This window comes from Aphis gossypii, chromosome X, assembly GCF_020184175.1.
Source record: "Aphis gossypii isolate Hap1 chromosome X, ASM2018417v2, whole genome shotgun sequence".
Lineage (NCBI taxonomy): Eukaryota > Metazoa > Arthropoda > Insecta > Hemiptera > Aphididae > Aphis > Aphis gossypii.
Window position 1 is genome coordinate 18,360,569 of NC_065533.1, and position 16,200 is coordinate 18,376,768.

At 24.7% G+C, this 16,200-nt stretch overlaps 2 long non-coding RNA genes across 2 annotated transcripts; one reads left to right on the forward strand and one right to left on the reverse strand.

The window, feature by feature from the left end:
- The first annotated feature begins 1,746 nt into the window (after nucleotides 1-1,746).
- Nucleotides 1,747-5,758, forward strand: LOC126552122 (uncharacterized). Its single transcript, XR_007605964.1, has 3 exons — nucleotides 1,747-2,136; nucleotides 3,994-4,178; nucleotides 5,675-5,758. It is a non-coding gene; the product is annotated as an uncharacterized LOC126552122 (long non-coding RNA).
- Nucleotides 5,759-14,140: 8,382 nt separating this feature from the next.
- Nucleotides 14,141-15,860, reverse strand: LOC126551803 (uncharacterized). Its single transcript, XR_007605685.1, has 4 exons — nucleotides 15,846-15,860; nucleotides 14,741-15,386; nucleotides 14,483-14,673; nucleotides 14,141-14,313 (listed from the first exon to the last, which is right to left on the reverse strand). It is a non-coding gene; the product is annotated as an uncharacterized LOC126551803 (long non-coding RNA).
- Nucleotides 15,861-16,200: the final 340 nt, after the last annotated feature.

A 16,200-nucleotide genomic window follows, 5' to 3' on the forward strand; every position in this document is an offset into this window, starting at 1 on the left:
TATTCATTATTTATGAATTATAATTATTGTTTGATTATCACAATTTTGGAATCATAGTCAATAGTTATTTAATTAAACACTTTGATCATAAATAGATTTTATTTATTTATTCTGTTCTTTAATGTTAATTCACGTTTGATTTCGAGTAATGTAACGAAGTTGTCTTTGGTCTCACAAAGAGTAAACATCGTTAAAGGTATCGACTTTGGAGTTCAGACCGATTTTATTTTATCTTATAATTATTTGTCCTAACACTCATGTCACTCATGATGGCTACAAACTAATAACTATTTTTCGCTTGAGTTTTACTAGAATGTCTACTTAAATAATCTTTAAAACGTTACAACAATACGTACTATCAATTATTTGCTTATAAATTATAATAGGTAATTTAAAACATGAATAAGTAATCAATCTATATGTTTTAGATGTTTAGATGATATTTAATATAAAATAATTTATCAGCTCTAAATTTTACCATTAATTTTAAGTTAAATGTTAATTGTTAGATACCAACCATAAATCTTTAATTAACTTCATTATAGCTGAATACTTACTCATTACTGATTACTGAACATAAATAAGATTTTAATTTAATTTTATGTTAGATTAAGTTTAAAAAAATAATAATCATTAATACAATATCTTTATATTAATTGGACGTATAATTTTATAAGATAAAGATATTCTTTTATGTCATACATTATACTGATCATAATATGTATTTTACATTTAAATAATCGATTTTATTTACTGATAGTTCTGTTAATTTAGACTTTAGTTACTTATTTAGAATTATAGAAACATTTAATTTTTACTAATTGGTACCAATAGTTAATTATTTAATTGATGAAATTATAATATTATAACTTCCTAACAATACATGTATGCATCGTTAGTGCAATAATCAACAGATTATTCCTCAAGTTTTGATAAGCACCCAAGCTAAGTATCATTTATCAATTAATCGGTCCTAATGTTTATTAGTAATTAATATATTAGTTTAGTCTGATAATTACAATAGTGTTAACGTATTAAAAAGTAATTTACACAGTTTAAACGATAAACTTATGATTCAAGATAATTGTATTGTAGTTAAGTATTTTAACAGAATAAACATGAATAATTATTATTGTGACTGACGTGGAATGTGTGCCATTCAAATTGTGTATGAAAATAAACTTATACTGATCATCTCGTCAAATTGTACTGTTCACTATTTTTCAGCTTTGCTGTAATTGATATAGAAAACAAAACAATAAATTCTTACTCGATTTCTCAAGTTATGTCCGGGAAATTGCCCAGATGGATAAGCACTCTTAAAGTCTTATCAGTTCGAGACTTAAAATAAATTAATAATGTTTTAATTTTTTAACGGATTATAACTGTACAATGACGTAATTTCGTGATCTATAGTCACGCTGCTCTCTCTTTTGCATACACAATACAGAGTGATTATTTTAATGAACAACACTCATTATTTCAAAATCTAAAATTTTTGAAAATATTTCTTTTACATAATTTTCAATCTAAATATAATAATTAATAATATTGTTTTAAACAGTTTTTATTTTTTATTATCATCATAATTTTTTAATTTTTCGATACACTTTTAATCGCATATTATGTACTATGCAGCAAAATATGTTTTTGGAGTATTTTAATACATAAAAATCGAAATTCAGACAAGTAGTTTATGAGCTATAAGTATTTAAAGTTTAAGTTTGCAGAGTGGATTGGCATGTGGATTTCCCGTAAAGTGTTCGTCTAATACTTACATATAGTATAATACTATATAGGTATAGTAGATATAGGCCACATGGTATGAATACCCTTTTACAACAAAAGTCGACAACAGGGAATACGAGGAGGGTCGTGTAGACTCGCGTGTGACGATTACACGCACGTTGTATTATTAGGTATTTATTATAATCGTCAATTATTAACACAATGCGTGGGTAGTTATTACTTATTATTGTCATCGTTACGGTGTAACGCGGACATTTTAATTTTTTTTTTTTTTACTTGACGTTTTAAAGGGATTTGAAATATTTGGCATCGGTGATTTCTGTCTTGATTTAACGCAACACAAGAATTATTTAATATTTATGTGTTTGTTATGATATTATTTCCGAGGTAAGTACCGATCTAATTCTAATAAGTATTTCAATATGTCATGAAGTTAATTTTTACTTGAAATTTCCCATGTTGGATTATTGTTAATACTAACAAAAAAAAAAAAAAATGTCATGTTCCTATTTTTCTAATTCACTTTGGTATTGCCTACAGTGATAGGTACAGTAAAAAATGTGGGAAATTAGATCTAAAATTAATTTAAATTTGTTTTCAAAATTCTTATCATTAAACAAATCAAATTGTTCAGGAGGTATCGTATTAATGTATAATTGAAATAGAATGCGTCATATATAGTCTGCAGTAGCGTCATTTTAAGAAGGATACTATTATTATAATTTTGAAAAAATACAAGGTCGAGTACAAGATTTCTGTTTACACCGAAATTATTGTGTTTATATAAAAATATAAAATGTGAATATAAGTGATGTGTAATGACTAACGAGTCTAAGAAGCATAATATTACTATGTTATTATTTGTATTTTTATATGCAAGCTGTCGTCATTTATTTTTCTTTAGTATTTATAATCAACGATATAGTTAAGTACAATGATTTGTAAGCGGGCATGTACAACAATATATTAACGGCAATATCGTTTTAATCCATTATAATTTATTTTTAAAATTACATTTTAGACAACAGATCTTTATAACATACAATTAGAATTATTAACAATTTACAATTTTATTATTACACATATACGTCGTCACGTCGATCATAAAATACAAGTTTAGTGTCTAGTTTCCGTTCGATTTTGTTTATATCTTAAGTGCTTGAGTCTATAGATAAATACAGTTGAAGTTCCGAATTAACAAATAGTTTGAAAAAAATTGCATTATTTGTTATGAAGTTACATATTTATTTAAAAACCATGTTTAATCATTATTAAATATTATATATAATTAGTAATTGTCAATTGATAATAAACAGTGGTCACAATCACATATTTGTCTTTTTTTTTTATTCTTATAACTTATGAACTATAATATATACAATTGTAAAAAATATTCAGTAGGTACTTAAAGAAAAACTAATTTCTCAAAATCAATAATTTGTATCATGTTTATAATATATAACACACATTATTATAATATCATCCAAAGCAAAAATAATTTTTACTCATCACCAAAACCCGGTGTATTGTTATACAATAAAAATCATTGATTTTTATATAGGTAGTTATCAATCATCGGTACCAAGTAGGCAAATACTTTACTCACATATACTTTGAACTTTGAAGTTTTTTAAGAAATGCTCGAATTTTAAAAAATCCTTAGTTTTTTTTAATCGTGGGTTTTTTTTCTAATATCTATCAGTAGTAGGTACAACAGTGTTACCATAGTATTTATCTTACCTGATGTACCTTCTATCAGTTCAATCTACCTTGGTAGTAGGTATTAATTACTTATATTAGTTATTACTATTATTGACCATACAATTAATAATATTTAAATTTAATGTTTTCATAATCAATAGTCAATGTTACTATTCAATATCAGTATATCACTATTACCATTTACGAGTACTGAGTAGATATTATGATTTACAAAACATCGTTATAAGAATTAATTGTATTAATCGTATTTATATCTTTGTATTAATGTTGTCGCAATTTTCATCTAACTGCGCAGCCTAGACTAAATACAAATATGAAATAATTAATTCATAATAGTGATTATAATAAAGTTCAAAACTAATTAATTTTTTTCTTATTTATGTTTATTGCTTGCTATAGTATACTTAGTGACAAATAGTCTATTTAACGAGTAAAATATAAAAGTTTTTTAAGTACGTGTTTACAACAATTTTTCCTAAATAATATTATTTAATGATTTTTTTTCATTTTACAATTTTTAAGTGAATAATCGGCATTCAATGGAACAAAAATATGATTACCATGGATGCAAGTACCTACCTGAAGAAAAGTGATATTTACCACGATCATTTATTTGGTACCTTTTTGTGTATGCGGTTTTCAAACATGTAGGACGTAGGTACACTGCGTAATGCATAAACCGTATTTATAGTTTCAGATAATATATAGTAAGCATGAAGTATATTTTATTTTAATGTTATTAAATGAGAATTGAAATATGCATTCAAGTGGTTTTATGCTAAAAATATGTTTATAACAATTTTTAATTTATACCAATTTTTATGAATATATATTATGCATTTCTTAATGATATTTGTTTTCGTATAGCATTATAAGTAGGGCTGGGATATTAATGCCCTAAAAATCTTAAAAAATGCACTTTAAAAATGCATTTAAATTATATTTATTATAGCTTTTAAATTGGAAAAATAATGTAGACTTTATTATTTTTTTTTTTTTATAGTATTATTACTAATTACTATAGTATTAATTGTTATTTATTTAATTCTGGACGTTCTATAGTTGGTTACTAATTCAATAATACTTATCGAGGCCTAGCTATGATAAAATTATTATCGATAATGACTTGTCGTGGTATATAATTTATTATTCGTATTTCGTACTGTCGGCAGTTTTCTGAAAGTCTTTTGTTAATTGCAACAATTTTCGTACATTTTATGAACAAATTGTGAAAAATGCTCTAAAACCTAAGAAAATGCACTTAAGTTGTCAAAAAATGCATTTAAAGTTAATTTTGTTAAAAAATACAAAAAAATATTACCTACTATTTAAAATGACCAGTATCATCCAAAACACATTTTATACTTACGGACCAACGTTTCAAAACACCAGAAAAAAGATGTCTTTGCATCAAAATCCCAGCCCTAATTATAAGTTTTAAATTATAACTATGAACTGAATAATATGCTATTTATTGGCATGAGTAGACTTCAATTTCCGATCAAGCCTGGAACAATTTATGTCCCAATACTTGGACAGTGCCTCTAATGTGCATGCTAATTGTAAATTAAAAACTGTGTAAATAAAATCAAGTTGTATCTGCACACAACAATATTGTGTTTATTTCTAGACATATATTTTTGAATTTAAAAATTGTCATGATCACTTCGAAAATATTTTTATAATTAAACATATACCTACACAAATTTGAAATTTTATAATGCCCTTAAATAGATTCCGATCGAGCAGGAGCTCGGCGCACGTACCTATAGGGCTATTGTTCTTTATACTTCAGGGTATGAAACTATGAACTACCGAACCATAATAATAATAACATTTTAAGGTATTTTAATAGGTACATTTTTATTATATTACTTTCGACTCCTAAAGTAGCGAATATTTAATACAATTAAAAATTTAAAAATAGTATCAACTAATAAATTGCAGGCTACATATTTTAGGGATTTATAAATTATTATATAGATATTTACTATTTTATTAAATATCTGTCGGTATTTATTTTTTAAGTCTTTATTATTTTTTTATTTTATTGGCTTTTTTTTAATGCACTTGAATTCTATACAGGTGCCTGGTTATTTTTAGACTATTTATCTAGACTATTTTTAGCTATCACTTTTCACTTATTCTCATATTTCTAAATTTGAACAATTTAACCTATATAATTATATGTATTATGTTACAGTTAATAAATAATAGTGCTTATGTTAACAGAGGGAGCACAGCAGGTGAAACCAGGTCACGGTGAGTTATTTTTATTTAGCTAATTGTGTATAGGTATTATACGAAAATAAAATTGTTTTGATGTATAAATTAATTAAGACCAATAAACGTTGATAATTGGAGTTTGTATAGTTTACAACACTTATGGTAGGTCATAGGTATCTGCATAAATATATACAACAACCAACAATTTGACAATGACTATCATGTGGTAAATGGTCTAAGAAGACCAACTAGTACCCAATAAGTATTAAATGATTCGAATGTTTCTGTAAGTCTGAAATATATCTACTATTACATGGCAACTGCACACCTCACGCTCGTACAAATCGCATACAATAAATGAAATGAATTGCCAAATACCAATAATTTGACATTATCAGAATTATGTATTTTCTCAAATTCGGTTTTATACAAATGATAACTCAAATTTAAAGTTTTAATTAGGTAGTTTAACTTTTGACGATTATTTAAATAATAAAAAATAATAAATTCACTTATATTAAATTGGCATCAAATCACCATTTAAAAATGTGACAATTTAATTTAATTTTATAACAAATTTTACATTGTATATTTTATTATTTTACACTTTATGGTTTTTTCTTAGCACTCCATATTTATTTGAGGTTTCCCATTGTGGATGAAAATGTTTGACGATAATTTAAATGATAAAAAAGCTATTGTATTTGAGTTATATTATTTAATGTCTGACAGAATTGATATAAAATGGCAAAATCGATAAAACCCTTTTTAAGTGAATCACTACTTTAATGGATGAATTAATTTTTAATTCATTGATAAATTATTGAAATAATAATATATACTAACCTTTATTTTTAATATTTATTTAGTATATTTGTAGGTATTTTCTATCTTGATATCACTGTAGATATTTTTTAATATTTATTTTTCTAATAACAATGCTACACATCGATTAAATAGTTTAATAGTAGGTGTTTATAATATATATTAGTATGCGAAACTATATAATGAACTTGAACTAATTTTTGACAAAACATCAGAATATGATATAACACACATATAATTTTAAATATATCATATATTATATTCATGTATTAAGCTATAACTTTATAAGTGCCATGTCATGTTAATGAATATGTGACCTGGGGGTAGATTTTAAAATGCCGTTATTAACTACCCAACATATTATATATATAAAAAAATTAAACCAAACCGTTACAATATTTTTAAAATTAATTTCTGTATAATATACCTACATATTTATATATACTCGTCAACTCGTTACTTGTATACTTACGTCTCAAACTTTCTGTGGAAATACTCAAATACAATATACATATTCGTATATTATATATTTATAATAAACTAGAGGTAGGATTTATATTCTCTTAATATTCTTTTAAAATACCAGATATATGTATTATGTCCTTAAAAATGCAAAGTATCCTTTTAATGTCTATAAAAAAAATATATTAAAATTATTCAGTTCAAATTTATTTCATAAAAATAGTAGGTATGTAATATTATTATTTATTATTTTCTCCGGAAAAATATGTACAAAAATAAAAATAATGTTTTTTATTCTCAGATACGTAGATATTAATTGAGGTATACTATATGTTTTTTATGAATTCTATATGTATCATGAATCGTAAAATAATGCATCTTACTCTTATTTAAGATTTAATTGAATGCCTATAGTAGAAACATAACAAAATATGTAAAATCATAAAAACCCAACCTCTAAATATAATCCATATAACTATTTTTAGTGAATCCAGTATTCTTACAATCAATTATAAATAAATAAATGTATTAATTAATTAATTAGACTCTAGGTAATCAAAAAAAAAAAAAACTAAATATTAAAAGAAATACCTTTAGTGTCAAATTAAATGTTCTGTTTTTTAGTCAATCGACTCATTTATTCTCGTATTATCTTCGCAAGAGACAAGTACCCACTACTTATAAACGCAATTTCAGTTTTTGACTTGGGGGCTATACAACAAATTTTATATTTTAATCATTTATTAGTTTTGTCTGAATATTTTTTTTTGGAGGGGCTATGACTTTTTTGTGTGGCAGGGAGGAGGTAAGCCCATTAACCTCCCTATTTGCGCTAACAAGTTCCTTCTAAAATAATTATGTATTATATATTATAGATAATGAACTAATAAGACAATATTTTAAACTGCTACTTGTTAGGTAATATCAAATTTAATCATCATTATTATGTTTGGAGGATACTTGGCTATACACATGAGAAATATTATTTTGTGTAAAAAATATACTCGCATGTATAGTAATTTTTATTAAAAAATAATTCGAATGAAAATAGAAATGCGAAGGTTCAAGTGCTATGACCTTTCTAAGATTTAGGCAATCGCAGTCTAACGTGATATCACTGTAGTAACAGTAAAACTGTGCATGCAATCAAATATTATGGTTTATTAATTATTATACCACCATCGTAAAAACAAAATATAAAAGTCACGATCGCGCGGCCATCGCAACATTTCCAATACTGACAAATGACAATGTGTATTATATATTATTATAATATTATCCATATTGTTCAATAATTTCTTTCTCAAAATTATAATGAATTACAAAATTACAAAATGTTTGTTTTGTTTCGCATTTAAGCAATATTGCTGTAAATTGTAATTAAATATATAATGCCTGGCCGCCTGGGGCCTATACCCGTTGACTAACCTGATGGCTGATAACAAGTCAATACCGACTTACCGTGTACTGGTGTAAATATATTTGTGGTATAGATAGGTTAAAATTTTTCAAAATATTTTGAAAAGGTCATTAGAGTGTATTGAAAGTAATAATTTAGGTAATAATGCCAAAAGAAGGATAAATGGTTTATTCGGTATAATACCAAAATAGGTATTAAAATACTGTATAATAAATAATATTTAAAAATACAATAAAAAAATGTATTAATTGTATAATTATATGACTTTTAGTTCCATTAAAAATATTTTATATTTGTATATTATGAAAGTATCAGCCATAGATATAGTTGTATAAACGTATAGATATAAATCAAATACCTATTAAATATTATATGATATGTGTATATTATATGTATTTATTGTTACAATATCTAGTCATTTATTACAATTTTAATTTTTAGTCAATATGTAGTTTATATTGTTAGTCATTGATTTATTAAAAAAAATTTATCAGGTATAAAAGTTATGAGTCGTGCAATTGTGCAAATATAGTTTATTAACAGTAGGTACCTTGGGTCAGACACGTCCTGACATTTTATAATCCAGGCCCTAAAATTTAAGCTCTTGAGTTATAATACTACTATATTATATCGTATTAAATTGGCTATTCCTTAATAAAATCTCAATTTTTCTAGAGTATGTTTCATCAAACATGGTTAATAAAATTTTATCGTAAATTTTTGTAACACATAATGTACCTAGCTATATTTTAATTGTATGTGTAAAACCCAAGTGTTAAAATAAATGAGTAGAAGATACCATTTAGTATAGGTACCCAAAAATCAAAATCTTTCATCTTTGTATACAAAGAAAATATCTTAACATTCATACATAATAATTTATTAATCAGTCGATCAGGGGACAGAACGAGTTCTATTTTTGACACCAGTCTTTAGATATAATATCAATACTCGCGTGACTACAACTAGAATTCTTAACTTGTCAGATATCGACATTCTTTCAGTTTCTGATATAATATATTTATTTAGCTGCAGTGGTTATGGAAGTAGATATTGAAACGCCTAAAACCTGACCTGTTCTGTATAGGGTCGTTTGATACTAAACCAATAATACCACATCTAAAGACTGGTAAGGTTAGGTTAAGGTTATAACTTAAAATCTTAAAATTTAAGATATCCACTTCAAGGTGATTAATCTTTTACATTGTTTAAGTGCCAATTCAAAATTTCTTGGAATATAGTGACTGGTATACCAATATATAATCAGTATACATGTAAGCGAAAATTGTTGACTGACTTCTTTTACACAAAAGCAATATTTTTATAAAACCGCAAGTTACGTTTGCAATTATACACAATTATTTATTTACAGGACCTTTTGTCCTTTTACAAAAAATTGGCACAACTAGTATTTCAATTTTTGTTTAACATGCAAACTATACCTACTTCAATCAATTTAAAATGAAGAATACACAACTTTAAGCATTGATTATAATCAGCTAATCGATGATAGACTATAGTAAGTTGTGTATTCTAAAAGATTTTTAAGTTATAATATTTATTACCACCTTATTATTTCAATTAGGACTGCTGTGTAACTTTTAAGTATCATATTTACTTGACAAATGTTCGTAATTATAATAACTTATAATATAGTAAACTGGTCACTATGACATTATATTGTTTGCAAATTTTGCGATACTATAGAGTATAGACAAAATGATACTTATACAATTTTGTACTTGTTCAATTATTTATCATTTTTAAAATATTTCTTGGAGATTTGGTAAATATTTCATTTAATATACTCTATATTAAGTGTAATAAAAATTCATAAAAATGAATAAATTGCTAAGGACTTCATATATGAAGTTTAATTAATTTTTATAATAATTAATTAAACTAGCAATGAATATATAAATTACTTTTCGCACTTGACAAGAATTTTAAGAGACCTGACTATTTCGTATTTTTAGGTAAAAATTATTCGTTTTAATTCCAACAATTGAACTCAACGCGTATTCTGATTTCCGTTACTAATTTTTAAAAAATGTTCAGTCTTTATAATGGTACGGTGTACTTGCAAGGAAATTACATTTATATTTTTGACCTTTGAATTGTAAAAAATGAAGTTAATAAATTTCTAACTAAAATATTTACTGATAAAATAATCGTCATTTTAAAATATGTTTCAGCGATTCCTTTTAAAATAAACGTTTATACGTAGTATAGGTATATTGCATATGTTAATGTAATTATGTGTCAAAGCTCAAGTTTGAACATACAATTATTTATATTTTTAATGTTATGTTTGATACATTTTCAATATTTTTCATCAATTATAATTATTTTTTATATTTTATGAGTAACTTACCTACATGTTTTAAATAATCTAATAGTCGCACTATGACAAAATCGTTAATGCAAGCTGCACTAGTAATTACTAAGAAATTATTTTTGATGTATAAAAAAAATATTCATCGTGGAAAAATTAATAAAATTCTATGTTTAACTTTATTTAACTATTGATGTATATTAACGATTGTCTTGTACATTAGGGTGTGCTCAGGCTTCTGGTACACATGAGCTTCGAGTACATATTCCTATTATACTTATACTCGTCTAATACGGAGTATAAAATAAATATTAGGATATCTATTTCCACTACAAACATTTAGCAAGGTTGGCTAAGAAAGAGGATATGCGGGATACGTGACACTTTTCTGATGATTACGTAGGCTTTATACGTACTACGCAGTATAAATATACTACCACGCGTTTTGGCTAACAGGGTAGCGTCGATATAGTGACCGTCACCCTTTATGAAAATTTTCGCTTTAGAATATGCGTGCACCATGTAGGTACCATAATTATATTTAAAACATTATATTACTGATATTTCCATGAGTTATCTCACTCATTTCTATGAGTTTGCAATTTCGTAGAAAATATAAATAATTAAAATTAAAAATTGACAACATTTTTAGGTATTATCATTTAGATAAGAGTTTTATTTTTTTGTGAAATAGTAACTTTTTTTCTCCATAATATGACGTTATTATAGTTACAGGAATAATTTTATTTATGTAGGATTGTAGGACATGTAGGTATAAATAAATAAATAAATAATACGCTGTCTTTTGTTTTTTGTGAAAACGATATTGATATATTATAGGAATTTGGAATACAAAAATCAAAAAATAATATTTTAGTGTAGTGAATTTAACTAACAATGACACAATGTTAACATTCGTCAAAAGAATAAAAAGTTCATTTTTTTTATTGAAATTTTTTATCTAGAGTATGTATGAAACCTTAAATAATTGTTATATTTCATATTTCTCTAAATAATTTCAGCTTTTTATTTTTCTTGGTAAAATCACAATCAACATTTCAGTTTTAAATGTAAACTTATATTGTTGACTGAAAAAGAATAAAAAAATATTTAAATGTCGACCACTTGTAATTAATATTAAATACTGAAGTAAAAATTTTATTTTTATATTTAAGTATTTAGATAAAAGAGGAACCTACTCGATTAAATGTATGGTGCTGATGCATTATTTTTTTCATCTTAAATTAAATTTTTTATCAGTTATTAATAAAATTCGTACCTATAGTATTCGATAAACAACGGATATATTTTTAAAAACATTTTTTATTTAATTTGAGTCAGTATAAAAAGTTTTAAATAACATAATACTCTTTCTGTGATATTTAGAGTATAATAAAATTTACAAAATAACCAAACATCTAATAAATATATTCGATTTACTTTGAAATTTTGTAATAAATAATAATGCATAAAAAACCAAAAACCAAAAACTATAATAATATTTAACTATTACGCTTTTTTACATTGTATTTAAAATTATTTGAACAATTTGTCATTGATCATAGTTCTTTCAAATGTAAAACACCAGCAAAAATAAATTTATTTTATATTTTTTAATAATATATCATAAAAGTTCAATGTTTAATATACGGCTTATTGTGTAGACTTCCTGGCTTGTATGTAAATTCAAACAATCAGTTTTAAAGTGAATAAATATTAAAGTTTAGTTTGTTCTTAATAAAACATACACACGCGTACCAACTACGAGTAATAAGAAAAACTATAAATGGCCTTAAGATTAAATATATTTATATTGTAAAAAAAATATAAGGTATTATGTTATATTCGCTTACCTTTGATATTGAACATTATACATATATTAATTTATTGCATAAAAACGTGTAAATAAAATATAATATGCAGATTCAATGGCGTAATATTATAAACATTATAATATATAAATTATAAACTAGGTATTACAAATTGTCTTCTAATTAAAATTTAACTCTGAAGACTGACAATAGTTCGAGAGCATAATGTAGTAAATAGTAATCAATGTTGGTATTTTATAAAGCTTTTTATCAAAGTTAGTTCACGGTAACCGGTCGTTTATGATTTATTAACATCACCGTAAAGCATTATAGACCATAAGCCATAATTGCAATTTTCTTATCGGGTTCTATGTAGAGAATAGAAATTATTATGATTATTATTATTTTTGTACAAGCAATACATACAATCTATATTAACTTGATGCAATATAAGTATCATACGATAATTGAAAAAAAAAAATAAATTGTGACATGAAAATCTCTGAAAAATGATGCGGCAGAGGTCACACATTGATGAAACGATGACACATTATGTATGTTTATCAATCGTTAGTGTATCTAAGACTAGTAAGACTGTAAGAGATTACGATACGATTCATACTTCAGGCGTCTATGTACAACTATATACGAGGATTAGCAGGAATTAATAAAGAGGATAGGTACGTTTTGAATTATTAATGGATTTAGAATGGATGATTGACGATTAACAAAGTCTTAATTATCTTTTAGAGAAGCATTTGGTTTCACACTGCAGTTTTTAATTTAAGATTTGTTTATAATGTAACATTTCATAGACAAGATGGAACATTAATTAATTTTCACAATTCTGAAGGTAATGTTTTGAACAAATCGAATTGTTTTGTGTTTGATTTTTTTCCATTCCCCCACAATTGAAATCATCTATAGATCATAACTCATAAGTACCAACAAATTGGTTTTAGGAAAGTTTTATGTGTTAGAAGCTTAATTTTAACGAAAATATAGTTATTATTATTAAAAACAGAAATAGTTATCAAATATTATTCAACGTAAATATGTGCTCTGTTTAACGATTATTGCCTGCAAATAGAATAATATACATTTTTGTGTTCGTAAATGTATATTTTAAATTAACTTATCATCACATTGATAGATAATTTTAATTTTCATTGAAAAACAAATATTGAATTTGATTTAAATTTAATTTTGATTATGTATTTTTACAATTATTTATAGTATTTTATACTATGTATACGTTTTATTTAACAAAATAAATATGAAATAGCCTTAATAAATAATTGCAGGTGCAGGAAAAGCACTATTCGCTGCACTCGTATGTGCATACTGCATCTATATCATCTGCACGGGTTTAATCGAAAGATATATTTGGTATTTTAAACAGCATAATGTTATAATAGACAATGGTATAGTACTATAGTGGTAATAACTGTATACAGTAGGTATATTGAAAATGTAAAATCATATTATTCTATTTTTGTAACTTTATAATTTTAGCGATAAATAACATTTATGCGTAACATTATTTCTAAATCATAATCGTTATATAAATCTGAATAAATAAATCTTACATTTGGGTTAGTTAATAAATTATTTATTTTTGTATTTAGAAATACATCATTTATATCTAATATTTATCCATTTGAAATATTTTTTAATGCATTAAAATAATTTTCTTGCTCTGCGAATATGCGCTTTATCTTGTTTTCAAACATTAATGAGCTTTACGTGATCCAGAACGTTTACTAAAAAAAAAAATATTTTTTTTTTACTTTTAAAATGTTTTAATTATATATAATAATAGTAGATAAATATTTTTTCTCCTAAAAGAATCATATATGTTTTGGATCAATACTTTACTAAATATTTATTTTATCGTTTTTTCATTTATGTATGAAACATGAAAAATCTTACCACTTTTGTACTTGTCTCTTATAATAATTCAAACACACAAATGTAGATTTCTTACATTTGCATTTACAACACTTTCCGCGTAATCCCGGTACTCTGTTTCTTGTCATTTTCAAAACCACTGGACTCATCCATCCAGTTTTTTGGCCGCATTTTACACAGAATGATACCTTGTAAGTGGACATAATGGAATCCTAAAGAATTCATCATATTTACTGTATAATTGTACATACTAAGCCTTAAACCACTTAAAATACTTACGTTTATAGTAATAACACTTTTTTGAAAAGTAACTTACTGGGTTAAAATATTTTCAACTGTAACTGTTTGCAAAATAAACAATGAACTGGATAGCAATATATTTAGTTGACAATCCTTGTATTTCAATAAAAATGTAACATTCTTCTCTGAAAGTGGCCAGCACAGTTTTTTCATCAGTGATGACCGATGGGGCCAGTATCGTTAATATTAATATTTTTTTAACATTAGGTATACGTACATAACGATGAAAATATAATTTTATTTTATTGATTAAAACTTAAAAGTTCTTAGTACGCGATTACATTGGATTAATTTGCTGTGATGTGTATACAATATACAGAATACAGATGGTAAATAAATAAATCTACGTACTAGAAAAAAGAAAACTTTGATGAGTGATGACTAAATATATACATAGATAAAGTATTCTATGAAACAATAAATGAATAATTAAACTTGGACGCATTTATTTATACAAAATTAGTACTACCTATCTATTGCTAGCATTGAGCATTCATATTTTTCATAGAGATATTCGGTAAAGTTTAAAAATGTTTTAATTATTATTTCTATACACATAGAAGCTTATCCGATTTAAATTGCGTTACCATTTAGCAATCAGCAATATGGTTTATTTAATTATAACCTGAAAATATATAGCAAGAGTTTTTTTATATTTTCATATAAATAAATAAATAATCATAATAAAATCATAAATTAATAAATATCAATATAATTTAAAAATTACTATAAAAAATAATTTTTATAGTAGTGTAACAAATCGGTTTTAAATCGCGTTTTTACAAAATGTATAGTTAAATCGAGGTTAAATCATATCAATAAATTTGTTGATAAACGACAAATATTATTTATTTAAATTTCAAATAATAAATTTTAACCTTATGAAAATAAACATTAGCTAGATTATATAAAAACATTTATGTTCGAACATGTCATATTTGTCTATTATAAATGTCGGTATAATGGTATACCCACCTACATTGCTATATATAATTTTTCGATCTATATATAGGTACATTTATATTTTTTTTAGTTTATTGTAAATCACATTTATTTCAAGCTTTATAGAAATTTGTATACATACCAAAAATTTCTAAAATGTGATATATTCCATACAAAAATAGATTGTATAATTTATGCAATAAGTAAATCTCATAAATGTCGTTAATCTTGCCATAATATGTAGTAAAACTGGTTTATAATACTGACATCTGTAAAATTTCACTTACATCTATGTGAACCAAATGCTGACGTTGTCAGTTTATTTTTTGATAAGTTCCTAACTTTCCTAAAAGTAATATGTATATATGTTATAATAGTAGGTACATGCGTATAACGCATTCACACTTGTATAACACTGATAAATATAATGTTTACTTTACAGTCATGCATGTACGCCGTCGGCGACGACGTGGCATTGCAGTCTGTATACGCGGTAA